This window comes from Gymnogyps californianus, chromosome 7, assembly GCF_018139145.2.
Source record: "Gymnogyps californianus isolate 813 chromosome 7, ASM1813914v2, whole genome shotgun sequence".
Taxonomy (NCBI): domain Eukaryota; kingdom Metazoa; phylum Chordata; class Aves; order Accipitriformes; family Cathartidae; genus Gymnogyps; species Gymnogyps californianus.
Window position 1 is genome coordinate 42,206,956 of NC_059477.1, and position 13,353 is coordinate 42,220,308.

Sequence of the window (13,353 nt, forward strand, 5' to 3'; positions counted from 1 at the left end):
GGGCAGGCTTGGGCAGTGGTTGGCTCAATGGTGTACTGGGAAGATGAGAAGTGGATTTTGCTGCTTAAAGCCCTCGTCTTGCAAAGAGCTGAGCAGGAGCTGTGGGACTGGAGTACCTGGGAGGACTCAGAGATGAGGGGCCTGATCACTTCTCAGCAGGGAGGAGGCACGACCTGTATGTAAACAGAAATCTGTTTGCAGAGTGCCAAAACCGTGTCTTTTGGTTTTGTGCAACCAGAACACCAACCACAACCAGATAAAAGCCCTGGGGAGATGCTGAGGCTGCTGCATACCTCAGCCCCGACCTGCATCCACGTGCAGGGACAGGAGACTGCTCTGCTCTCCATCCTTCTTCCATCCTCTTTCCCCTTTCCCCGTCCTTGTTAAAGGGAGAAGAAAAGCTGCTAACAACACCCACGTTATCAAAATAGCATTGCATCCTCCAGATATACTGCTCTGCACTACACAGATGTGCTGGCTGGCTCATCGCTCTCATTAGGAAGAGCACATTGTTAATGCCCCCAGAGCTGGCAGGGACAGGATTTCACCTGTGACGCTTCTTGTGTTGAATTCAAGCCGTTCAGCAGTGACATATACTACCTTGCAATGCAAAATCCTTTTCATTAACTAGGACCTGGAAGAAAGCCTTAATTAGGATTCAAATTTCAGGAAAATGCAGTAAAGGCCATTCAGCCTTGAGGTTTGGGTCTCTGTATACCCAAACGCTGACGGCACAAAGCCGATGTGCCAGGCGTTACATGCCGTGGACGGCAGACACGACGGGCTGCGCCTGTCACATCCTTTACAAGCTGAAATGCAATAACAGAAGGGTCTTTGGGCGATCAGCTGTAGGCCAGAGGCTGCCTTCCCCGAGGAAGTGTAAGACAGTTGAACAAAATAAAACACCAAGGTCATAAAAAAAAAAAAAAAAAGAGGTGTGAGGTATTGGCCTAGTACTGGCTGACTGGTCCCCAAGTACTGGTTTGTGACGTTGGAGGACAGTGGGTTTCACTGGCATCACGTGCGGCATTTAGTTTGTCTAAACGGGGGGAAAAAATTCTTTGAAAATCCCCAAAGACGTTTCTATTATTACTTCAAAGAGCATTATTTGAAGGGGGTTTCTAGTAGGATACTCCAGAAGGGGCAAACAGTATCTGAATGGGCACAGAGAAGGGAAGGCTGACCCACTGTGGGTCCCACTACTGGACCTGCCATGAGATCAGCAGTAGGGCCCACTGAGGGGACCCACTGTTGGGCTGACAATGGGACCCATGATGTGATCTGCTGGAGGACCCCCTACGGGACCCACAGTGAAACCTTCTGAGGGGGCAAGCCATGTGGCATGCCCTGGGACTCATCATTGGACCTGCTGTGGGACCTAACAGGATCAGGGAGTGGAGGCCCAGAGAGTGGGAGACCCAGAAAGGGGGGAGGGCAAGGAAAAACGGGAGCCCCAGAGAGTGTGGGAGGTCAACAAAGTGTGGGAATCAGAGAGAGTGGGCGGTCCAGTGAAAAAAGTTTGGCAGATGCATGGAAAGGGAGAAGACCAAGGAGAGTTGGAGGCCCAAAGAGTAGGGGTGGCCAAAAACGTGTGAGAGGCTGAGATTGAGTTGGAGGCTGAAAAAGCAAAAGAAGCACAAAGACTGGAGAACAAGAGTAGAGGCCCAAAGAGACCTTCCATGGGATGCAACGCAGCACCCGCTGAGGCACCAGTCTCCGGACTTGCCTTACAACCAGACATGACACAAGTGGTAGGAGACCCAGAGAGTGTTGTCCCAACGGGTGGTGGCCCAGAAACTGTTAGACCAGGAGAGTGACAGAGGCCGAGAGACAGTTGGCAGCCAAAAAGTACGTGAGGCCAAGAGAGAAGGGAAGGCATAGAGAGTTTGGGAGATCCAGAGGTTTTAGGAGATCAAAATATTTTGGCAGAATGAGGACAAGGGAGGGGCAAAAAGAAAAGACAAGTCCAAGAGAGAATGAGGAATACATAGACAAAATTGGAGGGGGAAACACTATCAAAGGAACAGACACCTGGTGAACAACAAAGTCTAGGAGGCTCAGACAAAGGTGTGCCAGGGGAAGAGGTGAGGTGTGGGAGACCCAGACAAAGGCGGAGGCCGAAAAGGTGTGGGAGGCCCTGCCAGAGGTAGAGGCCAAACAAGTGTGGGAGTCCCAGACGGAGGGGTTGGGGGCCAGTCTGAGGTCAAGGTGTAAAGGTGTGGGAGGCCCAAGAATTTTGGGAAGCCCAGGAAGTTAGTCGGGAATCGCAAAACAGCGTGAAAGGCACAGGAAGCGGCACAAGAGAGTAGAGGCCCAGAGGGACCTCTCACGGGTCACTGCTGTGGGGACCCACCATACAACCCGACATGGGACCAGCAGTAGGAAGCCCAGAGAATGTTGCTTCAAATAGTGGAGGCCCAGAGAGAGATGGAGGCCAAAAAGCATTGAAGGCCAAGAGGGGGATGAGCACAGATTTTGCAAGGCCCAGAGAATTTAAGAGGCCAAAATTTTTGGCAGTCCCATGGAGAGGGAGAGGTCCATGGAGATATGGTGGCCCAGAGGGAGCGAGAGGCAAACAGAACATGTGAGACCAAGACATGGGAGGCCCAGACGGGGCCCACTGTCCAAAACTTACCCAGTTTCTTTCCAAAAATCTCATGTTTTCCCCCTTTCCTTCAGGGAGGAACAGCGGGGCCTCAAGCCCTCGCTCTGCCCACAGGTCCGCTCCTGGCCTCTCCCCAGAGACCACCGAAGCCCACAAGTGTTTCTCTGTCCCGGAGCACATCCACAGCCAAACCTCACCCATCTTCTCATGATGATAAAGTCATGGATTTCATTGAACAAGCAGGGTTGTAGAAAGGAAATAACCTTAGTTCAGCAGTCTTGGTTGGCTCTTTCGAAATCAAACCGTAGCTGAAGTGGAGCAGGTTACAGTCTTGGTCTTCTACAACTTCTTACTATGTGCAAGAGCTGGAAGCCAACAGCGATGAAGAATAGAAGAGACAGCAAGGCAGAAGATAAATGTCATGGGAGAACAACCTCCATTGCACAGCTGAGATCATACATACCTCTGCTCTTCTTGCGAAGTCCCTTTTGGCAAGAAAACCAAAGAAAGAACTGGAAGCACACCAGAGCCCTCAGACTGCAGAAAAAAAGGACAGCCGGGGTCGGTGAGAAAAGCCAGGCTGGCACACCTGGGTACGGTTATGCGCTCCTTGGACTAAGCCATACGGGAAAACGCTTTTTGCTGTGATTAAGTTTTTTCTTTTTTTCCTCTGTCTCCAAACTGTAGGTCAGAGCACACCCAGGGTTTTACTTTCTTGCTCCCAATGGTGCATAAATATTGTATTTTGAAGAGTTTTCTGCTTTACCCTTTTTGTTCAGCGGCCTCATAAAGGGAACAAGGTGCAGCATTGGGGTAGCACCTTTCCTGCAACGGGGACAAAGGCCTGGGTTTGTGCTTTTTCACTCTTCTCTCTTGCTTTTAAAGTGCATTCCGCTAATGTTTACAACTATTTAGAGAAAAGTACTCCATTTGCCCTAAGAGCTGGTTATGGGCTTGTAATGATGAAATAAAAAGCAGAATGATTTCATCCTGGCTATTGGTGATGGGCTCAGCCAGGCAGTAAAAAGGTCCCTGCGGTGCACGTGGGTTGTGCTGAGCTGCAAGCCCACAATGCGTCTGCTGCGGGAGAGGAGGCAACAGTTAAGGCAGCCCTGGAAGAGAAAAGGACCATTTAAATAAGGGATAGATGCGGAAACTTTTGGAGAAGAGGGAGATGAGAGTCGCTCCTCCAGACCCTGGCTCAGGTCAAGGGTTTAGAAACTGCAGGTGAAATCTGCAGAGCAGCACCCAAGTGCTCTCCTGTGCAGCTGAGAAAGGACAGTTCCCATTGCTGCCAGTCCTATTGCAAGGGGAAGGAGCGGGGCAGGGAAAATGAGATATAATCCGATGAAAGATGTGATTACATAGATTGCTGAGTTCCCTGACAAATTGGGAAAACCACATGGCCTGATTACTGTTTGGAAAAAAAAGTAAGATGAATGCGAGCATCAATGCCCTGGAAGGAATTAGAAGATGCGTGATGAGTGTATTATCAAATCTTAAGCGAATACTTTGCCAATTAGAGCAATACATCTATGTCACAACTGAGCTGGAATACAAGTTCTTGGGACACATCGCCACAGAAACCTTCAACGACAGCCAAGCAGAGGGATCAGCCAGCTCTGGAAAGCTGCAGAGCACAAAGTGGTCTGCAAAGATGCTGCATCCTGACCTCTCATCTCGATGGCTCCCATGGGCTACACACTGCCCTAAAGGTGCCTACTGAGGTTTCAGCCCTCAAAGGAGTGGCTGTCCCTTCTCCCCAAGGCTCCCTCATGGACAACACGTGTATTATTTACCCATTAAATCCACAGCCTCTGGGTACCCCGTGTCACACCGCGGGGTGGTTTCTCACAGCATGCAAAGACATTGATACCCTGGGAAGGGGGCCTGAGGCACAAGCATCACCCTGAGCACAAATGCAGGGACCCCCTGGACCATCCATCATCCGTTTCCCCCTGCTCCATTCCTGGCTCGGCTTGTGCTGCCAAGCCAGTGCTGAGGAGAGGAGGGACCCTTGCCCCAAACCTCCTGCAAGACTTCGGGGTTCAAGAGCTGTCCCTGGACCCCCTGCCTCACCATCCCCAGTGGCGTGCCAGCTCTCCCCAATGCTTGCTCCAGCCCCCAGATCCCTGTCCCCTCTAAGCCTTTGGGACAGGGCAGTCCGAGCACAGGTTCCCCGGAGCCAAAACTATTCCAAAAAAATTTCACCCCATCCCTTCTTTAAAACAGTGAGACAAACATTGGGAGACGATGAAGCATCTATTATTGTGTTTGAAATGAAATTTGGGGCTCAGAGGGACCCTTGCACAGCCTGCAACGTTCAACAGTGGACTTTAAAAGACCATCAGCTTCTCAAAAAGCTACACCCCTTCAAAAGAAAGGCCTTTTTGAAGGCCACAATGGCAGCTGAATGGCTCTCAGATTGGCTCATCATCTGGTTTAAAAGCCAATACTGATAAGGCCCCCATCCAGCAAAGCACTTGGGGTTAAGCTCCTGTTTTGTCAGGGCTGAGTGAGCTTTGCAGCCTCAGCCTGTTAACATGGAAACGACATTTCTCCGTTATCCTAAACGGAGCACTAATAACTTTTTCCCATGCCTGACACTGCAAGCCATAATAACGAAGAGCTGAAAGCACTGAAATTTTGATTTTTCTTCTTTTCTTCTGTAGATGCAAAGAGGTGCAGCCCTTCCTCCACCACACCCCATGGCAAACCTGAGCAGGTTTGAGGGATCACAGCCCAGGTCCCACTGATAACTCATTTGCCTTCAAAAGGCAGCTTTGGGAGTGCTCCGTGCCACCCGTCTGGGACCATTTCAGGCAGGGATTTCAGCTCCTTGCTGTCACACCTCTGCAGGAAAAAAAAAAAAAAGAGATCTTCTAGCATTGAACAGAATTTATCAGTTTCAGCATGCCCCAAGCGGCCTCGGCTCTCAGCCCCACATGTTCAGACCTGGATAGCAGTCTTAACTCTACCCCAATCTGAACCGGGGCGACCATCTCCAGCAGCGTACTGCTAAGGACGACCAGAGAAATACCTTCTCAGCAAAATGTCAAGCTTCACCTCTCTCCGATAATACCTGCATACAAAGAAATTACATCAGAAATTACTTCCCTCAATCTCAGTAAAAGCACATTAGGAAAAACTTCCATTTCTAGGAAAAAGACTTGACAGCTGTGTTGAAATTACCTCTGGTAATTTTAACTGAGTGGAAGCTTTTATATTCGATTGCACCAAAAATGTAAAGCATGTCACTTATTAAGCTTTTATGTCTGACATTCAGTCTGGTACCTGACGACATCTTTCTAGCAATCTGGAGATCATGCAGCTAATGTACTTGGAAATGGTAGAATTAGGTATGGTGGAAAGTCATTAAATTTGAAATTAAATGGGCTCTCTTGGTTCCTGAAGGTAATCTTAAAAAAAAAAAAAAAAGTGCCTCTGCAGAAGTCAGAAAACATCTCCCATATTAGCTGTCTGAGCTTTCTTGTTCTTCCTTTGATAGCGACAATTAGTTGACGTGAGTCTCACACCGGCTTCGCTGTGATTAAGGCGGGGGAACCTGCAGGCTCCCACAAAAATGAAGCATCAAGTCCTCCTCGCCACTGGCACCAGCCAGAGCCCCTATCTTAGTCTGAGCTTTTTTAGCCGGATTTCAAAAGTTAAAAAAAAAAATGCCATGCAAGTGGTCTGACGCTCTGGCAAGCCAAGCTATTTTCTACCCAAGGCTTTTTAAGCGAGAAACGTCTAACAGTGCATCATAAGGCTGCCTTTAAGGGGCAACTGCAGGGAGGGACAAAAATCTCACTTAGACTAGTCTATTAAAATCCACGTAAAAATAAAAATACAAAAATAGCTGAAGGAAAAAATGCCTGTAAAGTGTTCAGGCCAAATTAAACGGCCTAGAAATGCTTAAAACAGTGTTGCCATGGTTTCGTACACCAGCAGGATGCTATGCCGTCTATACTCTGCGATTCTTCCCCGGGATCTGGGAATCCCAGCCCCGTAAAGGGTGATGGGCGTAACACGGCGGGGCTGGCTCCTCGCCCCATGGCTCAGCAGAGCGCTCCCCTAGCACACCCGGGCTTATTTCTGTGCGTGGGCAGCATCAAGCTACCTGTGCAAACTCACACGGCATCCACTCCTGTGCAGGAGCCGGATGGGTGACCGTACGGTGTTATAGGTGTAGGTGCAACGAGCTAAAACCCCTCAGATGCTGCCACTTGCCACGTGCTCTGGGATCAGCCATGCCCCGGCATTAGCAAGCAGCACCGGTGACTTGTAGAGCTCTTTGGAAAATCTTGATTCCCACCTTACAGCTGAGCTGAGGCTGTGCTTACCCGAGCGTACGCGTCCTGCGATTCATTAACGTGGTAACGATCTCTGGGTGAACATTAATGGTCTTTGTGCGAGTATAAAATGATGCATCGCTGCCAAATATCTGGCTGCGGTTAATAGCTTCAACTCTAAAGGTAAGCACCGCAGAGGAAAATATAAATGCGTTATTCAAAAAACCCCTCTCAAAATAAACCTTAAAGAACAATAAAAACAAAACAGTTACAACATAAACACACCCTTTTGTGCCTCTCTGCTGTAGCACACACCGCAGAACATATGGCGTATAAAGATCACCCACGGACCAGCGCTTCCTGTACGGGCTAACGGTAACTCGAGATGGGGAATAGCAAGACGTGCTTTCCTTTACTGCTGCTACCAGGGACCCCTTCTGCGTTTCACATGGCTCTCGCCCCGATAAGGAGGGCTCTTGCAAACCACTAACCACTCTCGTTAGCAGCGCAGGCAACCAAAGCGGATATATCCCGACAAACAGAGGAAAATCAGGCGAGTTGGTTGTGCCTGAGCATAACCACGAGACCCGCTGGAAACCCCACTCCTGAAGTTATTCAGCCGAAGCGCATATTCCCAAGCACAAAGTTTGCGGTCCCGGTCCGTGTGCCAGCCCCGTTGCCTGCAGGGTATCCGCAGCGCCTTGGCGGGGACGTGCCGCCTGCGCATCTGGGTGCAGTGCAGCTGGCAGGATGAAGGCAGCCTCATAAAACCTGCTTTGATTTGTTTAACGAGCTGCTTATTGCCCAAGATGAAAGAAAGGAGCGTGGCAGCTAACAAACCTGGGAAGTGCTGTTGATGTTGTTTTCTAGCACTTCTCGACGAAAAAAAAGCCGTGTTTCTCGGCTTCATACATGAGCTCACTATCTCCAGGCTCTGTAAAGCTGTGTATAGGGGGTCCCGAAGCCCTGGGATATCACGTCGGGAAGGGCACCAGGAATGGTACCCAGAGTCCATGGGTCCAGGGGTATCCATCCATCCTCCTGCTTCCCACCTGCAAAATCCTACAGCACCACCATCGCCAGCGGGGAAGGGGCCAGGAGTGAGAGCCTATTGGTTCCATCATTAGCTGCCATCTAATTAATCAAAATAATAGTTTTAAAAATGACATTATAGAGCTGAGATGGGCCATCCCCGATTTCCCCACTATCACTACAGACCCTGCGGCGCAGTTCAAACATAAAAATCCAGACGGATGTACAACCCCCCACCCCTGCCGACGGCAGGTCCCTTTTATAACCTCATCGCCCCCGTGTCCCATTCACAAGGCGAGCAACGGCTGAAGTCCGGACTTAAAAAAGGCCGTACCAGAGTTGTGATGCTCAGGGACCCCGGGGCTCCAGCCGCTCACCCCGAAATGCCAGGGGGGCTCATTAGCGCACGGGCCAGCCCTTTTCTGCGCTCTCTGGAAGATGAACAAATCCCCCAGATTCAGTGGTACACGAGGCCGACGTAACGAGCTCTGCGCCGCTTCCACGGGCGCAAGGCACCACGAAACTGCCAACGGCTACAGAGGTAATTGAAACGGTGTACGTTTGAAGTGTAGTTCACATTAAGTACCAGTGGGTAGTAAAATACTTCTAATTATTCCCATGTCCCTAAGTTTTCACACCTCCTTTTTTTTCATATTCAATTCCCCCGTTTTCTTTTTTGGAGTTAATTCTTCTTTCAGGCAAAGAAGAGCACAAATATGGTTTGTTACACAAAATAAACTGACATGCTCTGTGATTTGGCTACAAAATAGGCAGGTTTGGGGAATGGCATATACAGCATACTCCATAAACACACATTTTCACAAGGGACCATGTCAGACACAGCAGTTCCTTTCCCTGAACAAAAAGAAGTCTTGTTTGCTAAGCCAGTTTTACTCCTTTGGCTAGGGAGAAGTTTTCAAAATTCTTCATTTCTTTTCAATTTATACAATTTTCACAAAGTATTTTCCAGCTCCATACACTGCCCAAAGCACAAGCTGCAAAAGCACAGAGCTGACTACGGACAGAAGATCAGGAAAAATCTGAACGTGAACATGCAAAGGCAGCACCCGCTGAATTTGTCCCCAAGTGTCCCTGCTCGTGCTCAGCCAGCTTCAACACCAGCGTAACGCAGTTTTCTGCCTCTCACAACATTATCGTGAGCCACAATATATCCTCTACTCTTTTTCTTAAGGCACCAACTTCAATTCCTGCAAATACGTGAGATTCTCAGCAGTCGTTACTGTCACGATTTTCAATTATTTCCATTTTCAGGCTTTTTTAATCTGCTTTTCAGGTAAAGGGCTGGAAATAGGCACCTTTAAAAGGCAGAGAGCTCAACATGGAGGGCTTTAGGAATATAAACATGGCGTTGGGTCTCGTGTCCCGTGCTTCCTGAATGCTTGAGGCTGACAAAGCATTAATATTTCTCTGGCCTGACCTCAGTGTGTTATTGTCAGTTTTTATTCTGCTATTGAATGCGTAGCCTCAGGCAAGCATTTGCCCTCTTTGCCTCAATTTTTCAATCCATAAAATAACAAAGAAATTACAATACTTTGTCATGTGTTTTCATGACTGTCATTTATACTCATTTTACATAATGCTTACTTTTCAAAAAATGGATGCATTGCCTCAAATTTCATGTTAATGCGCTGGACTATCACGGAAAATATCTCCAGAGGCAAACAGAAATAGTATAAAGTTCATGGCAGGTGGAACCAAAACTTCGCAGCATGAGGCTGCAGCAAACCCCTTGCATCTGAGGAAAACCAAATCATATTATATCAGGAGCCCAAATGAACCGAAGAACGTTATCGCTTCATCTATTCAAAATTTCCTAAGCCTAAGGTGCCACAAACACATTTATATGAATGATTTTAGACTAGATAAATGTCTTAATATTTAAGATGTCAGATGGAGTAATATGTAAGTAATTATGTTTTGCCTTTCATTCACTCTTTGTCAGGGATACAGACTGATGGCCCTGGAGATTGAAGGCTTCTGTCTAGATAGTGAAAATACTCATTTTTAACACGACGAGCGCAAGCTTTCCCTGCCACACTTTCCCAAAGGGGCCAAAAGCGGGACTGATCTATTCAGCTGTGGTTGAATCTTGTCCAGAAGAAGAGCGTCCTCCCTTTGGTAGTCTATGGAAATACATTAATATATGGAGCATGTACAGCTGGTTTCCTCAGCGGCAGTGAACTGGTACTGGTATGGAGCACGGCCTCAGTGCGTGCCTTATGAGTGCTGCTCGTGCTAAGAGCAGTTGATATAAGAACTGCCATCACTGGGTGCCTCTGCCTTTGCAGATCTACCACGAACAGGCAGTCTGGGGCCATATCTCCAGCCAACCTGGGACATGCAGGGCAGTAAAACTCAGCATCTCCCGAACCTCCTCTGGGCAGCAGATTTGCTTGAGCGAGAGGGTTTGGCTCCTCCAGCGTGAAGGCATTGAGAAACTACTGATAAATGGACCAAGAAACAGAGGTGATGAAGATGATTTTGAGAGAAGTCTGCCAGGGGAGTGAGGGAGGTACTGGTGGAGGTGCCAAGTCAATCCACATCAGAGAAAAACGAAAGCATGAGAGTCTTCCTGCTTGCCTGAACATGACCAAGCCCCGAGGAATCACATAAGACAACCTCGCTTTCGGGAAGCTGGCTGCATCCCTGACAATCCGCACCCTCCTGGGAGATGCGCCCCATCATTGCACAGCCTGGACTGGCACAAGCCGGCAGCAAGCCACTGGCCCATGAGACAGGGAGACCTTTTTCAAATCGATTTATCAGTTTTCCCTCTGCTTGATACAGCCCTGTGTGGCCTCGTGTGCTGCCCTGGGTGCCCACGGAAACCCACGCATCCCGAGACGGGGGATGAAGTCCCAGCTCCTTTCGAGGTGATGGGAAACTCAGGCTGACCTCAGCAGCAGTCTCGAGTCAGGAAGGAGGGACTTCAGCTCCTAATCTGCTGCTCTTACCATGCTCCAGCCATGCCTATATTTATTGCCTATTCATACAACAGCACAAATTCAAGTATCAATTCAGTGCAGAACACAACTCATCAACTAGCCGTTAGCAATGTTACACATGGGCGTGCAAACCAGGTTTACATAGCCCAATAGCAGGACTACTAATACCTACTCACCGATGCAACCATTAAGATGAATGAACATCACAATTTTATCTGTTCACTGTTAACTGTTGCCAGCCTTGTACGGTTGTGAAGAATCTGCAAAGGCCACTTCGCAGCAATATTTGACAATTCTGCTTTATTTTGCCCAGCTTCCCTATTAAAGAACGCCAGTTATTTGCAAAGTAATTTGTGAAAATGCGAATATGCCACGTGAAGGGAATGAAACCGTTTCTCAAACTCCCATGCCCACTCCAGACCTGCAAAAATTAATTGATCCTGTGAAAAAAAATATTTGTTTTCTTGAACTGCATGATATAAAAACGTGTTTCTTCCAGAAACCCCGAAACACACTGCCCTGTGCTTTTCCCTTCCCTGCTTCGGTTAATTTGCCCTCTCCTGACAGAGCCCATTCCATGTGTCACCGTTACCTGATTGAATTATATCAGTAAATATTTAAAAGGAAAAACTTCACAGCGCGATGAGCAGACTTTTGCAAGTTGGCATCATTCAGTAGGAGAAACAACCACCTCTAAGAAATACCAGTAAGAATTATCAAAGGGTCTTTGGGTCTCACGTGCCAGAGCTGCAGCTACAGCTGCGCACTGCGCGCAGGCATCGCATTTTGCTGATCTTGAGGTTCGTTAGTGGAAATGCAGCTGTTTTCTCCAGGAACTTCTCAGCCTCTCCATGCAATACTGACTTGGGGGGGGGGAAGCTGTTTTAATTACCACCTGGAAACAGACAGCAAGCATTTACAAGTTGCAATAGGCTCTCCCCAGGGGGAGAGAATACAGAGCTTTCTTAACTCTTTAGTGCTGTGACCCAGGTATTTCTTTACTTGTTTTTATTTGCGCAAAGCCTGGAGCGGTGATGGATGTGCCTTGGGACTGGCTGATACAGAAGCAGCATAAATGTCAGTTGACATGAAGATAAGAACTCAAGAGTTGATCGGCTCAGGCTGAGGTGGCGAGCAAACCAAGTGCAGCTCACTTGCATGGCCTCTGGCACGCTCATTGTTAACACTTTAGCTTGGTGGCACTCTCAGCATGCAGTATTTGTGGCTGAGCAAAACAGGTCAGGAGCACAAACACCTGATTGGAAAGGTCTGTATCAGATACCAGGGCAATTGCAGGCTCCAGGCACCAGAAATGCTCAGGAAACTAAATCATGCCTCACCTACGGTTGTACATCTGGGATACTTGTCCAAGAGCTGAAAGAAATCTGCTAGACATGCAAGGGTTTCGCTTTATCTCTAAGTACTGGGAAACTCGGGGGAATGCTAAGCAAGCACACGTGTTAACCAGTCCACGATCCCAGCAAACACACTGCATGGAAACCAGGACAGTTTTACACACTAACCTCAGTGACGCTGGATGCATGTCGGAAGCAAGGGCTCTTGCAGGAGAGGCACTGCCAGCCCTTTGGTGCCTTCCTCTGCGTTCCCAACTCGACAACAAAGCAGGCAGGTAAGTAGAGGCAAAGGACTTAACTAAAAATAAGCAAGAATCCAGAACTATCTAAAATTTGTCATCTATGCTGCTCATCTAGACGCCCTGTACAGTAAGGAAGGCTGTGGATGCTATCTGTAGAGAGCACTGCACATTCCCTGTTCCAAAGTGGGATAAATTACCCTTCGGAGGAAGCTTGCTATCCCCAACAACTATACAGTTAGTTCAGGCAACTGACTTACAACTGGGCATCTAAGTTCTGGTAAGATAAATATAATTCTTGAGGATCTCTTATTTGATTAGGTATGCAATATGTGATTCCTATGGCAGTACTGCAAGTCTGGAGGCTTTTCAAGGTTACCCACATTAAAAAAAACCTGAGAACATAACACAAAAACCTAAAAATATAACACAAAAAGCTAAAAATGTAACACAGGCCCCCAAATCAGCAAGACTTTAAATACCTTCTTGCAGCTCTGAGGCCGATGACATTGCACACTGAGTTCACCACCGTGAATGTCTGGTACCCAAACAGCTACAGCCCACAAAGAGGAGGGGTGGTGTGAAAGTTGGCCTTGTTTCTGCAGTATCACTGCCGTGGGCTCGAGAAAGCCAAGCACGGCTCTGGGGCGGTGCATGTGCTTTAACAGGAATGCAAAGTGGTGTGGGAAGAAGGGGAGGCAGCCAAGCAGCTTGCTTCAATTAATTGTCAGCTCTCTCGGAGGCTGGGAGGATGACTCCGGGGTGGCGAAGGCCAGACCTCATTGGCTGTGGAGAGGGACCGAGGGGAGGTGGGTGGTGTGAGCAGGCCGCGATGTGGCCGGGCAACCTCAGAGCGTGTTGGTT